Source organism: Hemicordylus capensis, chromosome 5, assembly GCF_027244095.1.
Source record: "Hemicordylus capensis ecotype Gifberg chromosome 5, rHemCap1.1.pri, whole genome shotgun sequence".
In the NCBI taxonomy this organism is placed as follows: domain Eukaryota; kingdom Metazoa; phylum Chordata; class Lepidosauria; order Squamata; family Cordylidae; genus Hemicordylus; species Hemicordylus capensis.
The window spans coordinates 230,191,521-230,213,674 of record NC_069661.1 but is presented as its reverse complement, the minus strand read 5'-3'; the positions used below and the strand labels follow the sequence as shown (position 1 = coordinate 230,213,674).

General features: G+C 44.9%; 1 protein-coding gene and 2 long non-coding RNA genes across 4 annotated transcripts in view; 1 reads left to right on the top strand and 2 right to left on the bottom strand.

The window, feature by feature from the left end:
- The window catches only part of TMEM178B (transmembrane protein 178B), a 458,207-nt gene that overhangs the window by 146,301 nt on the left and 289,752 nt on the right, over positions 1–22,154 (bottom strand). The gene's annotated exons all lie outside the window — the stretch shown is intronic.
- Positions 14,967–22,154, top strand: part of LOC128326908 (uncharacterized) — a 41,284-nt gene continuing 34,096 nt past the window's right edge. Inside the window, exon 1 of the long non-coding RNA XR_008308324.1 lies at positions 14,967–15,049. This is a non-coding gene — a long non-coding RNA (uncharacterized LOC128326908). The remainder of the gene's footprint in view (positions 15,050–22,154) is intronic.
- Positions 20,529–22,154, bottom strand: part of LOC128326907 (uncharacterized) — a 52,525-nt gene continuing 50,899 nt past the window's right edge. The window contains exon 3 of the long non-coding RNA XR_008308323.1: positions 20,529–20,553. This is a non-coding gene — a long non-coding RNA (uncharacterized LOC128326907). The remainder of the gene's footprint in view (positions 20,554–22,154) is intronic.

The following is a 22,154-nucleotide window of genomic DNA, read 5'->3' as shown; positions in this document are numbered from 1 at the left end:
TCTCAAACTGATATTTGTGTAGGAAAGAATGATGTGTGCTTTCCTGGGCCTTCTTTGTATAGGTTGTGTAATTTCTGTACTCTGCAAAGTACTTCGTATATAGTGGGACGATTCACATGATTGCCCTGGGTGGGTGTGGAGGGAAGCCTGCTTTCACTTCACCTTCCCCCCAGGTGATCAAGCAGGTACTCTTCGGAGAGCCTCCTGCATTCCCACATAGGCAACCCTGCAGGGTGGAGGGATCTGGGTCCGGAACTTGTTCTGGTCTCCAGGTTGTTGGAAGTGAAGGACTCTGCGCTGTCTCATGTCTCCATGACAGAGGGAGACAGCTTAGTGAGTCGGAGGGCTAGAGGGGTCAAGACATTGGTCATCCCTTCTCTACTGCTCTGACACTATCCCTTTGATATGTAGATTGCTACTCTGAGGGACTTCCTTCCTTCCTGCCACTTCCTCTTTCCGTTTCTTCTCCCTTGCAACACCCACGCTCTGCTCTCCCTGCACCATGTGTGCAGAGATGCAGAATCCATCCCTCTGCATCCAGCTAGCTACCTAAATTAGAGATCCTATCTCTCCACTTTACTATCTAGAATGGAGTTCACCAATAAAGACTCCTTATATTGATTTGAAACTATGAACTGGCTCCAAGTTTCTTTTACTCTCAGCATACACGCATGCCTAGGCAGACTCCGCTGTGTTGTGCCTCAGTGCACTCTGCTGTAATAGAAAGGTATCTCTTACCAGAGAGAATTCCCAACACAGGTGTCCCTCAATGCAATGTGTGGCACATGTGTTACATTGGGGATTCTCCCCCTCAGATGAGCGTTCTATCTGTAAAGTGTGTGCCATCAAGTCGATTTTGACTCCTGGTGCCCACAGAGCCCTGTGGCTTTCTTTGGTAGAATACAGGAGGGGTTTAACTCCTGTATTGCCTCCTCCTGCACAGTATGAGATGATGCCTTCCAGCAAATTTCTCCAAATCTATGCACCCTAATTTGCATGTTATGCAAATTAGCTTGCAGATAATTTGCATGTTGTGTAAATTATACAAATTAACTGTTGCACTGTCCCGTTGACCTGTATTCGCTCTGGATATCATTCATGTGTGTGTGTATACACACACACACACACACACACACATATAAAATGTGAAAGCAGTATTGAACTGGAGAGGGAATATGAATGCATTCTACCACCTACTAGTATTGTGTCCTGCCAGATGCTTGACAATATTTATTTCTTAAGCACCTAAAAAACAAGATGTTGTACAAACATGAAATAAACAAGACCCTGCCTGTAAGTTTACAGTTTAGCTCAGTGGAAGAGCATCTGCATGCCTGCATGCAGAAGGTCCCAGGTTCATTCCCTGGCATATCCAGGTAGGGCTGGGGGAGATTTCTGCCTGAAAACCTGGAGATCTGGTGCCAGTCAGTGTAGATAATACTGAGCTAGATGGACCAACGGTCTAAATCTATAAGGCAGTTTCCTATGTTCTTATTAGGAAAAGGGGGAAAAGAGGATGTAAAGGGAGCGAGGCTTGAGGAAGAGAGACAGGAAGCGACAACCTCCCTGTTTGTGGAATCCTAGGCAGGAAGCAAAACCTGAAGGATTGTGCAGCCCCTTGTGGATTGCCATACAGGGCTAGTACAGATGTGCCAATTGTCTTTATTTATCAGGTTTCTGGTACCCATCCCAGAAAATTGCTGTCTCCATTTTGTTTCTGTTTGCCTTATGCCTTTAAAAAAATGACAATCTGGTTCCCTTTTATATGATACATCAAAGCTATTTCCCTAAGTGAGCATGTACCTCCGAGATACAAATGCGCATATTTTTAATTTGCTACAGTTACTGTAATTCTTCTACCCTTTTCTTTGTTCCCCAAATTTGCAGCTATCATTTGTTTGATACTATTTTAATGCAAAAATGTTTCTTTCTCATTATGGAGTCATTATTTTTGTATACGTTACTTTTCTGTGTTTGATTATATGGGTGTTATTAAATGTATGTCTTCTGTTTTACTATAACCTTTTATCTTGTTTTTGGAAAGAGAACATTCATTTAATAAAGTTCAACAAACTTTTAAAAAAGCGTTAGCAAAAGTTGCTGGAGTTGCTATGCGGCAGCGTTTATATTTTATTTTTACATTTATATTCCTTTCTTCCTCCAAGTAGCCGGAGAGGTGTACATGATTATGTTTATCCTCACAACAACCCTGCGAAGTAGGTTAGGCTGAGAGATAAGTGACTGGCTCAGAGTTAGTTTCATGGCTGAATGAGGATTTGCACTGGGGTCTCCCCGGTCTTCATTCAACACTCTAACCACTACACCATGCCGGCTTCCACTCCCTTGCCCAGTGTCTAGGAGTGAACTCTCTAAGGGGGGAAATGCATAGAAATTAAATCTCTAAGGCAGAGGGGGAGAATGCATCATGTCTGTAGTGCACAGGCATATAAATACATGCACACAAATGCTTGGGGATGGGGCTGTGGTGAACATCTATTTTCTGTGCATCTATTTTCTGTGCAGAAGGTCCCAAGTTCAATCTCTAGATCTCCAGGTGGGGCTGGTGGAATCAGGGGCGTAGCTATAATGGAGCGAAAGGGTTCAAAGAACTTAGGCCCCCAGCTCCCGAGGGCCATCCAGCTCCATCCCTCCCTATTTTCTTCATTATCTCCCTCACTCGGGGGGGGGTGCCAGAGAGAGGGATGAACACGAGCCCCCTCTCCCCTAGCTACGCCCCTGGGTGGAACTTCTGTCTGAAACCCTGGAGAATCAGTGGAGAATCAGTGCAGACAATTTTGAGCTAAACGGACCGATGGTCTGCCTCAGTATAAGGCAGCATCCTATATACTAAGTCACCCCCACCCCCGCCACTAACTGGGCAAAGAGGTGCCTTTTAAAGTGGTGGTTCTGTTATATACAGAAGAGGAGAGTGACTGCCCCCATTCAGCCCCAACGCAACATCCCTCCAAAGGCTGTTGCTGGTGTTGCCCTTGTATTTCTTTTTAGAAGGTGAGATCTTTGGGGAGAGGGAACCATCCTCTTCCTATTATTCTTTCTGCTTTGCAAACTGCTTTGGAAACATTTGTGCTGAAAAGCAATATATAAATCAGCAACAGTCTATTCTTTTCTATTCACCATCTTTTATATGGTTTGCATTTGCACACCCTGCTGTGCTGATTTGCATTTTGAATGGCTAGTAACTTATTATAGAACAAATCACCGGCCAGACTAGATGATATGCCTGTGGAATGATCCTGTTTTTCTAATGGAAATGGCAACTCTTCTCCTGGGGCAAACAGCAGCCTCAAGGGAGCCCAATGTGGATCAAGACTATGGAGGGGGCGGGGAAGTCCCTTGTCACAATTCGAACCCAGACCGGGGGGGTGGGGTGGTTCTGCACATACTATTTATTTTTGAAAAATCAACTATGAAGGCCCCGATCACGTAATCATCTTGTCTGGCCTTATCTTTTCTAGGGTATCCAGGGTACAGGCAGCCCCCAGGGTCCATGACCCCCAGGAGCCACCATTGCCTCCAGGCCTCCTCCTTGCTGCCACCACTGCCTCCCTCCTCCTCTCATTGTCCCCGTGGCTATTAAGCTGCCCGCTGTTGACGGGCACATAAAGTTTCCTCTCTCGGGTTGAGTCAGGAAAACTCCTGTCCCCTCAATCGCCACTGGGAACTCACTGGCCTGCTGGGAACTCTCGGCAGGCTTTTAGGGGGTGAGTGAGGGGAGAAAACGGGAGGTTGCCTTCTGTGCTAGTGAGGAAACCTCCTGTCCCCTCACTGGCTGTCTCACTGGCGGCAGCAGGCAAGGGGAGAAGACCTGAGGTTTCCTCACTGGCATGCGAAGAAACCTCCTGCCCCCTCACTAGTTGTTCTGAGAACCTGCTGGGAGTTCTGGCAGGCTCTTAGAGCAGCCAATGAAAGGAGGTGGAGATTTTCTCCCTGGTTCAAGAGAGGAAGCCTCACAGGCAGCTTAATGGTGGGGTGAGAGGAGGAAGGAGGCAGCAGTGAGAGGAAGAGGAGGAGATGGCAAGGCAAGGCAAAGCAAGGTGGCGGCAGTGCACCCCACATAGAAGCAGTGGGGTGCGATGGGGGAAACAGAGGCCACCACGAGGCTTGCTATGCCCCAAAGGATATCCTTAACTAAAAGGACAATCTGTGGGCTGCTCTAGATGATAGGACCAGTTGGGACATGATAGGACCAGTTGATGATAGAAACAGTTGGGACATGATACAGCAAGGGCATTTGGAAGAACAGCCTCCCACATGAATTAACCCTAATCCAGAGTCATGATTTGTAGGACTTCCTACTCCCACGTAGGCCCATTGGTTACATTGGAAGGCCCCCCCCCCAGCAACTTTTGCAGGCCACAGAACCCACAATAATTCAATATTTCACTCCATGGGAATAAAGCAGTGACCTCCCACATTCCAAGACATGCACGACTCACAGAGAATCTGAGTCATTGGCAAAGAAAAACGGATGAATGAGGATCCATACTTCAGCATCTCAGTTCTCAGCATTTCAGCTGAAAGGACACATTGTGACTGACCTAAAGGCAATCTGGCTGCTGGTCAAGTGCATTCTACAGGCCGGTTACTCACAATGAACACATCTCTTGCTTGTTTTTTTTGTCAGCTATCCTGGGCACAAACATCCTTGATACACACAACACCAATGTCTTCTGTCCATCCAAACCAAACACAGATGAAAGTGGTTCCCTTTATGAATGTGGTTGCATATCTGGGAGTATATTGTCTGGCTTGTTGTGCCTCATAGTGCCTACACAGGTCAACCCCTTGCTCAGGAGAGCCTCTGCCAGCTATACACTGGGGAAAACATTCTCACCACAATTATCTGGTCCCAAGAGTTTTTTCCATGGCTGTACACATTGTTACAGGCCTACTTGTCTTGCTGTAGTCCTCCGGCTTGCTTCCCAAGGTCAACATCTCCTATCAGTGGATAGGATGTTTTTGTATCACAGCACCACCATATTTTCAAACTATACTTCTTTGGCTTGCATGGCATGTGTTGCCAGAAGGGACTGCATCTCGGAAACCTAATAGCTGCTCATCAACTGCTGGTCAGACCCAGGAATGTAGCTGTGCTGCAGCTCCCACACAAAGTACAGAGTCTTCTAGGGATTGCCAGCTTGGCAGTCAGTCTTCTCTCCTGTCGTGTGGCTTTGTCATTGAACCTTAAATTACTTGTGATGTCCCATCTCAGCTGTATCATGGCACAGAAACAGGAGGGCCCCAAATGTACTGCCCACAGTCCCAGCAGCGCTTCATGACTGGCATGAAACACATCAGCCAGGACTAGCAGGCTAAGATACACTATCAGTTCTATTAGGTCAAGGTGCTTTCATTGGAACACAAGAAGCTGCTGCCTACTGAGTCAGACTGTTGGTCTATCTAGAGCAAGATTGTAAACCCTGACTGGTAGTGGCTCTCCAGGACTTTCAGGCAGTATTTGAAGTCCTCCCTCAGGGTACATGATGGTTCAAAATCTCTCCCCCACCCCCGCCCATGGCAGGGGAGGGAGTTGCCTCACTCAGTGCCTCCCCCTGCTGGACTAAACTTCTCTTGGTCTGGCCTCTCACCATAGGACCCTGACCCTACCTCACCATTGTGCAGTGGTCACGTGATAGACTGCTTGTACACCACCTTTTGTCATTTCTGCTTCTCATGTAATCCATTCTCTCAGTATCTTCACTGGCAGGTGAGTGAGGTTCAGCAGACCTTTCAGTGCCATACACCCCACTTCTACATCTTCTTGTTCTCTCCACCTAGAACCAAACTCCAACCCCCAACTCCCCACCCCGTCTTCTTAGCTGTATCCCACTAGGAGAAATGGGAAAACAGAAGAGATGTACAGTGGTTGATCGATGGTTGATCCACTGCTGCCAGGCTTACTGAAGATGACCTGTTGTGGTGGTTGCTGCTGTTGTGATCCTGTTGGTTTTGTTCTGCTAGTTAAAAAATCCCTGCTTCTGTGAGGTCAGATGCTTCCAAATGCTCTACTTGTTCCAGACACTGACATCGTGGGAGGGAATGGTTTCACCTGCCCTAACTCAAGAGCACAGAACTATACAGTGCCTCAGACTGGTTTTGAGATACTATCATCACCAAGTGAAACAAAGCTGAGGTTTCTAAAGAGAAACAGGGTGTCCTCCTCCATCCCAAATGGCTTAACATGGGCATGGGATAGATACCACCCCAACACAAGAAGCCCTTTCATTTCTGGAGTGGTTTTTCTCCCAACTGACTTTCCATGGGAATGGGACAGAAATCACTCCACCATAGGGATTTCATTCATTTCTGGGGTGGTTTTTCTCCCAACTGACTTTCCATGGGAATGGGATAGAAATCACTCCACCATAGGGATTTCATTCATTTCTGGGGTGGTTTTTCTCCCAACTGACTTTCCATGGGAATGGGATAGAAATCACTCCACCATAGGGATTCCATTCATTTCTGGGGTGGTTTTTCTCCCAACTGACTTTCCATGGGAATGGGATAGAAATCACCCCACCATAGGGATTCCATTCGTTTCTGGGGTGGTTTTTCTCCCAATAGACAAATGGGAGAATGGGATAGAAACCACCCTGCCATAGACAGCCCATTTATTTCTGCTGTGGTTTTTCTCCCAACTGACTTGGAATGGGATAGGAACGACCCTACCATAGGAAGCCCATTCATTTGGGGGTAGTTTTCTAACCTGAGTCATATTTTTATTAATAACATAAATATCATAACTGGTGAGGGGCCATATCTGTGTATATATCATGTACCAGAGTGCAGATAAGGGTTGGACAACAAGCAGAGAATGCAGTGATTTGCTTGTTTAGGCACCTTTACACAGCTAGGGGTGGCAATCCAGCTCAAAATCTGGATGAGGGATAAAGGGATGTACCAGGAGGGCATCAGAACGCAAGATATGTTGAGGGGCACACTCTTAGCACCCCCGCTTCTAATTGTGTGGGCCAGTAAGGTTCCGTCCGAACAAGCCAGCTGTCTTGGCTTCAAAAGCAATGCAGGGCAGGCTGTTTTCAAAAGAATGAATACAGCATACAAGCCTGAGCAGCTTGCAATGGGAGACTCAAGCAGTGATCTGTGCTGTGAGAATCTGGCCGTTAAAAGCACAGAATCTGTGGCATGTCCCTTGGCAGGCTGCTCAGCCTTAGTAGGACCCAAGTTATGCTGGTTGGCTCTACAATCTGAAATACCATTATAAGGACTTCAGGTGTGACTACAAATCCCTCCCCCTGCCCCCACTATCTATTTTTTCAAATTTCCCTCAATAAGAAAACTTATTCACACACAAATCCACAAAACACACATGCATGCACACAACAGGGGAGTTGTTTAATTAAAAACAAGGCAGCAGTTTCCAGAATTGAGCATGCCGATCAACAAAGACAATCCAAGAACTGTGCACCTGCTCAAGTCATTAGTGACGGTAGGTTGGAAGCACTTCATTGCTTTCCATGTTTGCTCTTCAACCAAATGAAGAACCTTGTTTGCTAAATTCACAGCCTGCAATTCCTTCCTTCTTCCTTCCTTCCTTCCCTTTTCATCCACACGATCATTTGAATCTAGGTTTAAAGCTGGTAACTGGCATTAGAGTGATTGTGCAAACTAATGCCAAGGTTGGAACCTCAGATTCATCTCAGGACATGAAACGACATTGGTAATCTTGGTGTGGGTTCACATGATCATGCTATTTCAGTTACCAACTTTAAAACTAGATTCGAATGACTGTGTGAACCAGGCCTTTCTGCCTGCCTGCCTTCCACATTCTGTGCCTCCTTCCCCCTGAGGGGCTGACAGCCTGACTAAATCACTCAACAGAAATTCCATTGACATTAATAGAGCAAGTCAGTCATGATGAACTTGTCCTATTAATTTCAATGGGGCTTCCATCAGGTAATTTAGTCAGGATGTCAGCCATCTCTTGAGACTTTTCAAGCATTAAGAAATGAACCTCATGATCCTAATGAATAGAATTTGTAAACATATGCAAATACTTTGAAGCCACATTTGATGGGTGGTAGGGGTGGGAATTGCTCCCAAGGAGCACAAACCTTACTGCATGAGGCAGGGAGATTGTATCTGCTTTTAAAAGTTTTCTATTTTTGCTGCTTAAAGTTCGTTCTTATGAGGGCCCCTGCTCAGCTGAGTTTTAAAAGGCAATAGGGCTACCTTTGCAGAAATTACTCAGTTTTGCATAAATGTTTTCAGTGATTTCTCAGCGCTTGCTGCAGAAATGTTCATTTTATTAATACTTAGCATGTATTAGTACTTAACAATATTACTTTATTAATACTTCCCATTAGCATAGACTTTAAGAAAAACCAACAGCAGCCACAAGAACTCTGGGCAAAAGGTACTCAAGGCAAAGCATAAACAGAGATTTGAAATGCAAATTGCCTGGAGACAAAATAGATTGAGGAAACTGCTTAGAGCAGGGGTGTCAAACTCAATTGGGTGGTTGGCCAGATTTGATCCCAATGCACCTCTGGGGCGGTGGGGGGGACACATAGCCTTGTGCTGCTTTCTGATGCCTCATGCCTACCTTCTGTCTTCCTTCTCCTCCTCCCTTCCCTCACTCTCTTCCTCCCTCCCTTGCCCTGCCACTTAAATTAGCTGGATGCACTGCTTTTACTCCAGAATATGCTCAGAGAAAATTTAAATAACTTTTTGGTAATGTGTTGAAATTCTGAATATCATACTTCCTAATGACCTATAGATATCAAATTTTGCCTACACCATCCTGCTACTGAAATTAGCTGAATGCACTGCTTTTATACCAGAATATGCTCAGGGAAAAGTTTTCTATTCTTAGAAGAAATTCTGATCATATTTTAATTGTTATTGTTCTCAATAGATTTTTAACATTCTATATTCAGATCAATAGGTTTAAAACATCATCCCCCAAGAAAAGCAGAACCCCTCTTCATCCTTCCTTACTCTCCACTTATTTCTTCTTCCTCCTCCTCCCCTCCCTCTTTCTTTCACTCCCTCTTCCTCCCTTTCTTGCCCAAAGAAAAATTGCCTCACACAAAGTAACCTTCTCTTTTCCCCTCCTCCTCCCTCTTTAGCTCCCTTCTTCAGTGCTTTGTGCACTGAAAAATCCCACTATGCGGGAGGAGGAGGGAAGGGAAGTGGTGGCGGAGTAAGGAAGGAAGCAATTCATGCTTCCCCTCCAGCGAGAGCAAGAGCCAGGAAGAGAGATGTTGGCAGTGGCAGCAGGGGGGAGTAGGAAGCCGGCTGGCCAGCAAACAACAGGATGTGCTGCCTCTAAGGCATGAGGCATGCTGCCTCTATGCCACCTTCATCATGATCCCCACCGCATGTTAAGGTCATCTGAGGAGGTCCGCCTCCAGTTACCACCGGTTCACCTGGTAGCGACTCAGAGGCGGGTCTTCTCTGTAGCTGCTCCTGGACTGTGGAATGCGCTCCCGGCTGAAATCCATAATTCGTGATCATTACTGTCCTTCAGGAGAGCCTTTAAGACCTATCTGTTTGGCCTGGCTTTTGGGGGTTCTAAATGATTGAAAAACTGTTTTAAAATTGTTTAAAATGGTTGCCCTGTATCTCCAGGGCTTTTTAGCTGTCGAATTGTTTCATTGGTTTTATTTTGTTTTTATAGTTCTGATTTTAACTGTTACTTGTTTTAATTGTTTTTATCTTGCTGTAAACCACCCTGAGCCATTTTGGAAGGGCGGTATATAAATCGAACAAACAAACAAACAAATAAGTCACGCAAGTGAAAAGCAGCAGCGGCTTGTCCCAAGGCTGATGCCTTCATGCAGGCCGGTCAGGTGAGCTCAGTGGCCTCATCCGGCCTGCGGGCTGGCAGTTTGACAGCCCAGGCTTAATTTTGGCAGTGCAAGAAAAGTGGAGGAAGACCCCCCCCCCGCAAAAAAAAAGAAAGAGAGAGAGAGTGCCTATTCATTCAGCTGCTGAATGAGTTTTCTCAAAACCTAAACACTTGCCTGGCAAGAGTGGCCAGTCTCTAGACAATAAAATCCTAACCCTAACCCGATATAGTACCAGTGGGGATTCGAACCAGCAACCTTCTGCTTGTTAGTCAAGCATTTCCCCACTGAGCCACTTAAGGTGATCAATAAAAAGGTAGAAGGCAGTAAACCCAACTATCTATGCTCATGTGGACTCACGGGAATGCCTCCAGCACAACTTGCTCAAATGTGGGCACCGGGTAGCTCAACTTTTGTACCTTTGTTTTTACTGAGGTAGGACAAACAGAGCTGTCCTACCACAAATGTTAATCATTTGGATGCATTTACTGCTTCTAGCAGTTCCCAGCAGCAAGCAGCCATCTTTGTGAATGAGCACCGTGGCTAGAGGGTCTTCCATCTGTGTATGTGCAGCTCTGCAAAACACACTCTATGGTCTTACACGTCCATTAAAGAAAGTAGGGCTGGTCCAGCCTCCTGTCCCTTCAAGGCTAATCAAAGGGGCAGCTGATACTGTAATGGGGATCTCCAGTCAATGCAATGCATTCTGGGATAGCCCTTTCAATCGGAGGACCCAGCTCCTGGATTGTAAAATAGAGATCGTAGCTGCATTACCCATGTGTGCATTGGACTTTCAGAGCCAAAAGGGTTATCTCTGCTTGTCTCTCAGGACCAGGGTAGGAACTCTTTCCCTGGGGGGAAAAACCACCCCCAGATGCTTGTGTGAAAGTCCTTAGTGACTTGGGGATACTGAGACATTTCTTCTTTGTGCCTGCTGCTTGCCACGCTACTATCTGGAGCCACACTATGAGAGAAAATCTCCAGCTGTAATGAATGTGAATCAACCATCTGATAAAACCTTCTATTGTTTTTCCTTGGAGGACCCCGCAATTTCATTTTGAATTTTGCTTTAGATACATGTCAGTTCCAACCCTAGGATCATTTCTAGTCCCACCATGTATAATACCAATTTTTTATGTAACAACACAGACACAAACACTGTCCCAGCTCACAGCTGAGAAAACCTAGAATATTCAGAATACTATTATAACTTAACATATAGCCAACTTTAGGGACAAGCCAACGTGGAGAAAGGGACTGAGCATGTCTCTGTGAAGGATAATGTCCTTGTAAACATGGTCATGGTCACCATGTGGGCCATTTTCATGAGTGATGCTGAGAGCACCATTCACTGTGGAGCACATTACTTGGGAACATTGTTACTGTCGCCTAGAAAATGGAAGAGAGACTGTTTAAAATCAAACATAGAATCCAGCCATGTACCATTTTTATAGCTGAACTTGAATTGCAGACACAGGAATCAGAAATGCAAACACTGACTTAAGTGTCACTTGTTGGAAAGAGCCTCAGGGCTGCACTGTTATCGCTATCCTCTTACCACACACCAAGGCCATTCAAAAGTGCCTGAAGTCACTGGAGATAGAAGCTAATTTCTCTGCTCCAAAAATCACAGGAGTGCCAATGGCTGAACTGAAGGAACTGTTGTGCGACTCGCCAAACAGAACAGCTCCAGTCCCATGCTATTATTGCTGCCATTTACAGGAAGTCTGAAACTCAGAGGACCATCCCAAATGTTTCTAGACTGCTGGGATTTTTCTACTGTCCAGAAAGAGAAAAAGCCTTTTAACTGTACAGCAAGAGATCCAAAACTCTCTAGTTGCATAGAGATTCTGCAGGGCAAATCTATAGAACCCCTCTTGCAGTTACTTACACAGTACCTGGCTCCATCACAAAAAATGGAAAGTTGTTCCGTAATAGCTGTTAGGGACAATAACATTCCAAGAGGTGCCACTCAGTGGTGTCTGTTGAGACAGTGCTGCTGGTGGCTGTTGCATAGGGAATTCTCACTCGTACCTAGAAAAAGCTGGGAGGTGGTGCAGAAAGAGGGGGTGCTGCAGTCAGCAACTTGCCAAAGCCACAGGTGCCCTTATGGAGCCTGATGGTTTCCAGAGGGCTCTTGGGGATATTCCCAGGAATCTGGTGGGCACCTCCATCGCAGCTCGTTGAGGCCTGGAACAGTGAGGCCACAAGGGCTCTGGATGAGATTGCCCCTAAGTGGCCTCTCAAGGTTCGTGTATCTCAGCTTCCTTGGTTTGCTCAGGAGCTTAAGGAGATGAAGTGCCTTAAGAAATGCCTAGAGTGTCGCTGGAGGAAAACTAATGCCGAGGCCGACCAAGCATGGTTACTCTCTCATCTTCGGGAGTATTCTGTGGGGATAAGGGCAGTTAAGTCTGCTCATTTCTCCGCTCTTATTGCATCAGCTGACTCTTGTCCAGCAGCCTTATTCCGGACCACCCATTCCCTGCTTGGGGATGCAGATCCAATGGAAGTTCCATCTGGCCGTTGTGACATATTGCTCGCATTCGGCGGGAGTTGGACTCCAATTGCACAGGATCCGATGAGATGATGGAGACCTCATCTTGTGATGTCATCTGGGATACTTTTGAGCCTGATGAGGTTGAGGACGTGGACAGGATTCTCTCCGGTATGGCTGCTGTGACCTGTAGCCTGGACCCTTGCCCCTCCTGGCTTAATAGAGTAGCCAGTGGAATATGAGATCCTGGCTTCGGGAGTTAGTGAGATCTTCTCTTTGTGTGGGGTCTGTGCCAGCAGCCTTAAAATAGGCTGTGGTGCACCCTCTTTTGAAAAAGACTTCTATTGATCCTGAGGTCCTTGATAATTATAGACCAATCTCCAACCTTCCTTTCCTTGCAAAAGTTTTGGAGAAGTTTGTATGTGCCCAGCTTGAGAGAGCTCTGGATGAAGCTGATTTTCTAGATCCTTGTCAGTTGAGTTTCAGGCCACGGCATAGCATGGAAACAGCATTGGTCGCTCTGGCTGATGACTTGTATCGTGACCTTGATGAGGGTAGAGCCTCTCTCTCTCTTTTTAGATCTCTCAGTGGCTTTTGATACCATCGACCATGGTATCCTTCTGGAGCGCCTGCATGGGTTGGGTATTGGGGGCACTGTTTTGCAGTGGTTCCGTTCCTTCCTTAGTGGGCACTTTCAGTCAGTGTGCATTAGTGGCAAGTGCTCTGCCCTGTGGCCACCCCTTTGGGTGGCTCGGCTGGTGGCCACACGGGAACAAGCTTTCTCGGTTGCTGCCCCAAGACTGTGGAATGCGCTCCCTACTGAGAAACGATCCTTCCCATCTCTGACAATTTTTAGAAAGCATTTGAAAACCCACCTCTTCACCCAAGCTTTTTCTGTTCTTTAAAATTTTAAGGTTTTAATTCGTGGTTGATTTTAAATTGTTAAATTGTTTTAAGTTTTTGTATATATTTTAACTTGTTTTATACTATTGTTAACCGCCCAGAGACGAAAGTTTGGGGCAGTGTACAAATGTAATAAATAAATAAATAAATAAATAAATAAATAAATAAATAAATAAATAAATAAAGTGCTGGTTCTCAGCTTTAAAACCCTTCAGGGCTTAGCGCCTGTTTACCTTCAGGACCATCTCTCCCAGCCTGTCCTGTCCCATCCTGTAAGATCTTCTCAGGTTGCCCTGGTCCCAGAGAGGTCCATAGTACTAGGGCCCGTGGAAGGGCATTCTCTGTTGCTGCCCCTTCACTTTGGAATTCTCTCCACCCCCAGATTCGGTCTGTCTCCTCCCTTTCAGCCTTTAAAACTTGATTGAAGACATTTCTTTTCCGCCAGGTGTTTACCCTTTAAATCTTTTTTTTAAAAAAAAATTCTTGGACGCTGTTTTTGTTTTGTATACCACCCTGAGTCTGTGGATTGGGCAGAATATTGAATCTTTAGATAGATAGATAGATAGATAGATAGATAGATAGATAGATAGATAGATGCGTGATTGCTGACTTGAGAGCTGCCCTCCCCCCCGTCAGCTGCAGTCTGTGCCCCCCACAAGGCATCTATGCAGCCTACTTCCTTCAGAGGGAAAGAGTCAGGACAGAGTAAAACAGAGTGAGCTAGAGACCAGAGGCGTTCATGACAGGAACATAGGAAGCCCATGCCAAGTCAGACCATTGGTCCACCTAGCTCAGTATTGTCTACACTGACTGGCAATGGCTCTCCAAGGTTTCAGGCAGGAGCCTTTTCCAGCCCTACCTGGAGATGTCAGGGAATGAACCTGGGACCTACTGCACACATGTATGCAGATGCTCTTCCATCGAGTTATGGAGCCATCCCCTAAGGGGAATATCTTACAGAGCTCACATGTAGTTACCCACATCCAAATGCAAACTAAGGCAGACCTTGCTTAGCAAAGAAAATTCCAGCTTTCTACCACAAGACCAGGTTGAGTGGGTCAATCCAGGGACCAAGCCATTATAGCCAGTGTTCCCTGTAACAAGGATTCCCAGATGCTGTTGACTAAAACTCCCATAATTCCCAGCCAAAGGCCTTTGCAGCTGGGAATGCTGGGAGTTGTAGTCAACAACATCTGGGAATCCCACTTACAGAGAACACTGGTTATAGCCATTCCTCTTAGGAGAACCAATGGCCAACCTGGACAGATGGGGCCATTCTTCATTACTCAGAGAGATGCTTCAACCGGTAGCCAGGGTTGAGGTTTACAGCATGAAGCAGTTATGTACAAAACCCTGGGTTTGCAGCTTTAGCCCTGGTGGCACCTGCCAGTTGATGATGTCCTACATTATTCCTCGTCTGTCCACATTATCACCTCTCTGTCAGGACAAGCTATCATGTGGTACTGAACAAAAAGAAAAATAGGGGGCAGTTCATTGATCTTTTCAACACCCTTTGAAATGGCTGGTTTTGCACTGAAAACAGGAGAATATGACAGTCTGGTATAGCACTACCATAACATTCCTGGCTTGTCTTTGTTTCTGCTCTGATCAAGCATTTCCCTCTAACACAACAAGGCAAACAGCAGTATCTTCTCCTGGCCTAGCTCAGTGGCTGCGTCAGGACTAAAGTATTATTTGCCCACATTTCCTCATATTCTCAACTAGACTTCACAATCCAGACCAGACAATGCAGCTCTCTCCAGGAAGCAGAACCTTAAAACCTGGGAACATGCCACACAGCGGCAGGTTTTGAGCACATAAGGTATGTCTTTGATTGTCGGAGATGGCAAAGAACTTTGGCTCCGGACCAAAAAGAATTTAGCACTAACAGCATGGGGGCCTCAGGTTTGTTGTACAAACTTAGGAGGATAGCTGGTCTTTGGTAGCAAGCATGAATTGTCCCTTTTGCTAAGCAGGGCCCACTTTGGTTGACATTTGAATGACAGACTACACATGAGCACTGTAAGATATTCCCCTTAGGGGATGTTGTCGCTCTGGGAAGAGCATCTGCATGCTTGCATGCAGAAGGCTACTGGTTCCCTCCCTGGCATCTTCAAGGTAGGGATGAGAGAGAGACTCCTGCCTGAAACTTCAAAGAGGCCACTGCTAATCTGTATAGACAATACTGAGCTAGATTGACCAATGGGCTGACTCATTATAAGGCAGCTTCCTATGTTCCTATGGCAGCACCACCCACATACACCAAGGCCTGGCCTGGTTGTAACCTTTTCTCTGGACTTCCATGGTCTCATCACAGCCCCCTCACTGCCATCCAGTATTGTACTGCCAAAATCATCCACCTCCCTCATTGCTCTGATAACATCATACCCTTCCTCCTCCTCCTAATAATAATAATAATAATAATAATAATAATAATAATAATATTCAGCCATCCCAGGTCCTTGGGAAGGAATCGATGTCTGGATAAAACAAACCAGTCAGTAACACCTGTCTAACTGTGTAAATAAATAAATAAATAAATAAATAGTAGTAGTAGTAGTAGTAGTAGTAGTAGTGGCTGACATGGTTGCATAAGGGTAAGGGAGACAGAGTGATTTGCAGAGCCGCAGCTGCAAACCTGGAAGCAGTGGTGTTGCTGCAGAGAATGGACAGTAGTTTTACCATCATTTACTGCACTTTCCCCCATTTGCAACAATGGGAAGGAATACAGTCACTCTGGTAGCACCATCGCACATTCTCTACAGCTGTGCTGCTGCTTTCATGTTTGCTGCTGCTGCTCTGCAAGTTGCCTTATCTTCCTGAGCCTTGCACTAAAATATTACTTTTCAATGAAAAAGTTCTCCAAGTGGTGTACACAGAAAAAGGATTCTGCCCCTACAGAGGCTTCCTGTCTGCTCTTGGAATTAGCACAAAACGCTTTTCTTTTCTTTCAAAGCCCTTCATGACCTTGCTCCTCCCAATCCCTCCTCTCTCATCTCCTGTTACAATGTTGCCCGTAACCTTCACTCCTTCCTTCCACACCCTCAGCTGTCCAAAGTTCTGCTCCCTCTAATGACTTTGCTCTTTCTCCCTTGCTTTCTCTTGTTCCTCAAACACCCTTCCAGACCACCTGTGTGATGCCTGCTCCTCTACTTCCTTCAAAGCCTCCTTAAAACCCACCTTTTCCAAGAAGCCTTTGACACAACCCCCTAGTCCCCCAAGCCCTACTGCAACTAAGCCCAAGAACATGTACATGAAATATTCACGCACTCTTCCTCTGTTTACCCTGCGGCCACTCCCTTGCCATTTCTCTGTCATTTCTCCCCTGTGTCTTTTTCCATCTCCTCTGTATCTTTTCTCAGATTGTGCAGGGATTTGTCTTCTCATCTGCTATAAAACATATATAAATTATTATTGGCTGACATCCAGACTGTTAGTCAATAGTACTACTCAGGAGTTATTTCAAAGGACTACTTAATTTCAGTACAACTTCCATCAAGTAATTCAGTCAGGATGTCAAGTCAATCACAATCATTATCATCATCATCATCATCATCAACAGCAGTAATAGTAGTAGGAGGGAAGTGTTGACTTCAGGTCCTTTCCAGAACTGAAACCAATTTGCCCCATGAGCTCTCTCAGAAATCTGTGAGGGCGGGCAGACTCTATCTGGAACAATGCCACATTTCTGGTACTTCCAGAACTTTGCAGTAATTGTGTTTCCCACCAAATAACCAAAAATGGACCCAGGGATGAAGTCCTAGGAAAATAATTGTGACTTCCAAGAAAATATGAGCCTCAGTTCCTCGTTTCAAAACTTAACCACATTTATATGTACCTTAAGGCACCAGTGTGCACACTTGTGTCTTTTTTTTTTTTTTAAGGAGCATCAGAACATCAGAAGCAGCCTTTATCTAGTTGGCAAAATTTAACATTCAGAGCTGTGCTGAAACATATAGAAGCAGCCTGAAATTTGGCAGTGGAACACATCACCTCAGTTCACCTTAACTATTAAGCAGCTGCCAACTGTTCAGCAGTAATTGGAGCTTTGCTGAATTCTGACCCCAGCCTTCTGGGCCTTCCTCATGAGGGCCATTATTGTCAACCACCAGGCTTTCTTCTTAACTTAGCAAGAATTCTGCCTTGCTTCTAATGCATTTCTCACTATCTTTGACAACAGAATTAAGGACAGCCAGATTACTGATGAAAAGGTGTGCATAAAACAAGGACAAATCACTCTGGATCATCCCAGACAGCAAAGCAGAATCGAACAGAGGAGTGCCTTGCAGGAGTACTGTGGGGTGGGGGTGGAGGTGGGGGATCGGGGTGCCTACCATGTACTTCATACTACTTCTAATCATTCCTCAGGAGTGCCTATATTTTTGGTTTTACACTATTATTATAAACAAATAAGTGGACCTGTCAGTGACCTGCCTTGGTAATCAGCATTGCTGTACTTACTTATTACTAGGGAACATAGGAAGCTGCCTTATACCGAGTCAGACCATTGGTCCATCTAGCTCAGTATTGCCTACACAGACTGGCAGAGGTTTCTCCAAGGTTGCAGGCAGGAGTCTCTCTCAGCCCTATCTTGGGAATGCCAGGGAAGGAACTTCAAATGTTCTGCATACAAGCATGCAGGTGCTCTTCCCAGAGTAGCCCCATCCCCTGAGGGGTATATCTTACAGTGCTCACATGTAGTCTCCCATTCAAATGCAAACCAGAGCAGACCCTAATTAGCAAAGGGGACAATGCATGCTTGCTAACTACCACAAGACCAGTTCTCCTCAGTAATGTTGATGTTGTTGTTGTTATTTGATAATTTATTAGAAAAATAGGGTCTGGCACATTTCAAAGCAGATCGAGACCTATTTTTCTAATAAACCATCAGTGCACCATTCCTGCTTTCCTCTCTTGTTCCTGTTGGTGTGGTGCATCCCCAAAGTTGTATTATTTTACTAAGCATTAAAAAGTAACCTCAACAGACGTTCAAAAATAAATAAATTGGCTGACATCTGGATCAATGCCGCACTTGCAGAATGTACAAATTTGTGCTAGTACAATCACTTAGCTTAGTTGCCTTAAAAACCAGGGATGTGTGGAACTGCGTTATTTGTTTGTTTAATATATTTTAATACCGCCCAAAAGTTACATCTCTGGGCGATTTACAACAAAAACAAACCCAGAAAAGTTGAAACATTAGTTAAAACAAATAAATAACAACAAAAATTAAAACTAGAGTTGTAGCACTCTTGTGCAAAAGTTCCAGTGAAAACAAATGAGGTGTGCCACCATTGCACAACTGTTGTGCAACCACAAGCATGCTTGCAGTAGTGCAGTGCTGATCTGAAGCACAAGCTCCAGCCTTAGTGCAAGCATTTAGTGCAACATTTTTACACCACCTCAGTGTTCTCCTGCAAGTGTTCCATTGTTCTGGATGTCTGCGACAGTCTTTTGTAGTGAATCCTTTATATGTGGCTGAGAATCTCGACATCCCCATTACTGAAGTCTCTCCCCTCCCAGCTCAAATCTAAAATGGCACCCTGGGGCTCAGGATATGTTTTATGAAGATTGGGTCTGATTGATTTGCGGTTGGCAGGGTTCATGGCTGAAATGGAAAGAAATCCATACTTGAAGGGGGCATTGATGGCTCTGTCTCCTAGAGCAATGGCCTGCATTGTCCCCAATTTGACAAGTCCCCCACACTGCTCTGTCAATAACGGTACTATTTAGTTGATGCTACAACTTTTGCAGAAACTAAAGTCCACACTCCAGAATCACGAAGTCAAGGTGTGCAGAAAACCTTGAGTGTCATTAGACCTACTTTATTCACGGTTGCAGGACTTACTACTAACAAATCGGATGCACAAAACCTCCTCTTCCAGTGCCTTTGCCCCACTCTATGGAGTTTGCATAATTGCATAAGTTGTTGCTTGTTTTTTGTTTGCTTGTGTATGTGTATGAACTGTTCAGAAGTAAACTTATTGCATTGTGTCAGACACTTTCCTGCAACTGCTTTTATGCTCTGGGAAATGAAGAACAACAGATACTCACTACATTTCCAAAACTAAGCTACCTTGACATCCTCATTCTTAGCACTGCACAGTATTGGCAGAACTTGGATACTGCTTTTATATGACACAAAAAATTACTTCTGTAAGGGGGAACCTGCAGCTGAATGTTTAAACCAGATCACCATTATTATTTATATAGCACTTATAAAAAATGAGAAGCCAGGTCCCTGCTCTGAGGGACTTACAGTCTAGATATTGACACAAATATAACAAGAGAAGGAAGAGAGGGTACCATCTTCCAATACCACATGTATAGGAAAAGACTGAGGAAAGACATGACAGAGGTCTGTAAAACCACGCATGGTGTGGAGAAAGTTGATAGAAAGAAATGTTTCTCTTTCACACATAACACTAGAACCAGGGGTCATCCCATGGTTCTAGTGTTATGCGAGGACAGAGAGCTGGTCATGTGGTAGCAAGCATGATTTCTCTCCTTAGCTAAGCAGGGTCTGCCCTGGCTGCATATGAAAGGGAGACTATAAATGTGAGCACTGTAAGAGATTCCCCTTAGGGGATGGAGCCGCTCTGGGAAGAGCATCTAGGTTCCAAGTTCCCTCCCTGGCACCTCCAAGATAGGGCTGAGAGAGATTCCTGCCTGCAACACTGGAGAAGCTGCTGCCAGTCTGTGTAGACAATACTGGGTGAGATGGACCTAAGGTCTGACTCAGTATATGGCAGCTTCCTATGTTCCTATGAAACTGATTGCCAAGAAATGTAGGACCGACAACAGGAAGTACTTTTTAAATACAATATATAATCAACCTATGGAATTCTCTGCCACAAATGTGGTGACAGCCAACAGCCTGGATGGCTTTAAGAGGGGTTTAGATAGATTCATGGAGGACAGGTCCATCAGTGGCTACTAATCTGGGGGCTATAGGCCACCTCCAGCCTCAGAGGCAAGATACCTCCAAATACCATTTGCAGGGGAGTAAGCAGGAGAGAGGGCATGCCCTGAGCTCTTGCCTGTGGGCTTCCCAGAGGCATCTGGTGGGCCACTGTGTGAAAGAGGATGATGGACTAGATGAGCCTTGGGCCTAATCTAGCAAGGCTGTTCTTATGTGGTCATGAGGGAAAGGAACATAAAGAGGCCAAATGGACAAATATTCAATTTATTTTTAGCTGTGATATTCCAGATTGTTTGATTGATTAGGAATATTTATATACCAGTTATCAAAAGAAAAATGTCACAAACCTTTCACATAGCAAAAACAATAAGAATGTGGTTTCTTGTCAGCAAGAGGCTCACAGTCTAAAAAGGGAGATACCAGCAACAGTCACTGTGAGAGAGGTTATCCTGAGTTGAATAGAGACACTGTTATTTCCCTAATTAATATACGACAGTCATCACTTTAAAAGCTGCCTCTTTGGCCAGTTAGCAAGGTTTTCCAGCACTATAGCTTTCTTAATATTAGCCAAACAACACTAGCATAAAACTGGAGTAATACACTGATGAAATCAGCATCAACTTTTTTCCTTCTCCATATTTTTATACCGCCTGATATGCACAACTCTAGGCGGTGTAAAAATTTAAAATATTTAAAGGTAAACACAGATTAAAATACATGACACAATAAAAACAGCATAAAACAGTTATTAAAATAAATTATTAAAATTATTGAAATTAATTTTTATGAAAAGCCTGTGAGAACAGGAGAGTCTTGAGGATATTCCTAAAAACAAACAGAGAAGGAGATGCTCTTATTTAATCAGGGAGCATATTCCAAAGCCTTTAAAGGTTAATAGTTGAGACTGAAGAATATATAGAAACTGAGAGACAATGATATCTCACATTTTGCCTTAATTTAAATCTGAAGTATCTCTTTTTCTTTCAGTGGCCACCAAAATTTCACCAGGGGTGTAAAAAAAATTCTAATTTATCTGAGCACAAGTTTCCAAAGTAAAACACAAGAAAAAATTGTCCATAAATGCCATTTTTTCCTTTTCAATGAAACTATTTCCCATTCAACAGGATGGAGCTGGAGGATATCGCCCCCTCCTTTCAGAGAAATCACATCTAGCAAATAAATTAATAACCAAATAACAACATGAAGCAATTTTCCATTCTATGCACTTATTTACTTGACAAGTTAAATGTTTCAGTACATGCTAAAAAGTGCTTTTCTATGAAAAGACAGACTGAATGGGGAATTTCTTAAGAGGCCATGCATTTTTCTGCAGGAGATTTTTTCCACTATTGCACTTAGGAGCCAGAAATGGCATCATGAGTGGAGGCTGTGGTGTTTTTAAGTTGTATACCCAAATGTTAGTGAGTGCCCCAAAACACATTTTCAACACTGTGTTTTGCGAAATGTACATAGGCTAGAGAGCTGATAGGCACTCAGGTCATTCATACAATCAAAAACTGTGTGTCCTCCCAGGTTTGGGAGCTGAGTGCGCTCCCAATTTTCAGTTGTGTGGAAGGAAGGTAAGAGGACTGCAGTTTTGGGCTACCAGGAGGTTTTTCATGCATGGCTTTTTATTCCTCGGGGTATCTGAGGAGCGAATCTACTTCGCAGCTGCTTCGAGGCAGTTTAATTTGGGGGATTAGATGGACAGTTCACATAGCCATCGGCTCCCTCCTTCGCTCGCCACGGTTTTTCTCCTTTCTGCGTTCTCACTGATTGATCTGAGTTTTTTCTCCATTTCTCGCATGACTGGGCTGGGGGTGGGTGATGTTTGGAGAAGCCAGTGGGGTGTTGGTGGGAAGTGATGGCGTTGTCGGGGGGGGTTGCCTGGCAGGGAGGGCATGCCCAGGACCCCCAGCAGTGAGGGAGGATGGCTGCAGAAGCTTCTCTGCTTCAACTTGGCACCCCATCTGCTGCAACTGTGGCTGCATCCCTGAGCTTCTTG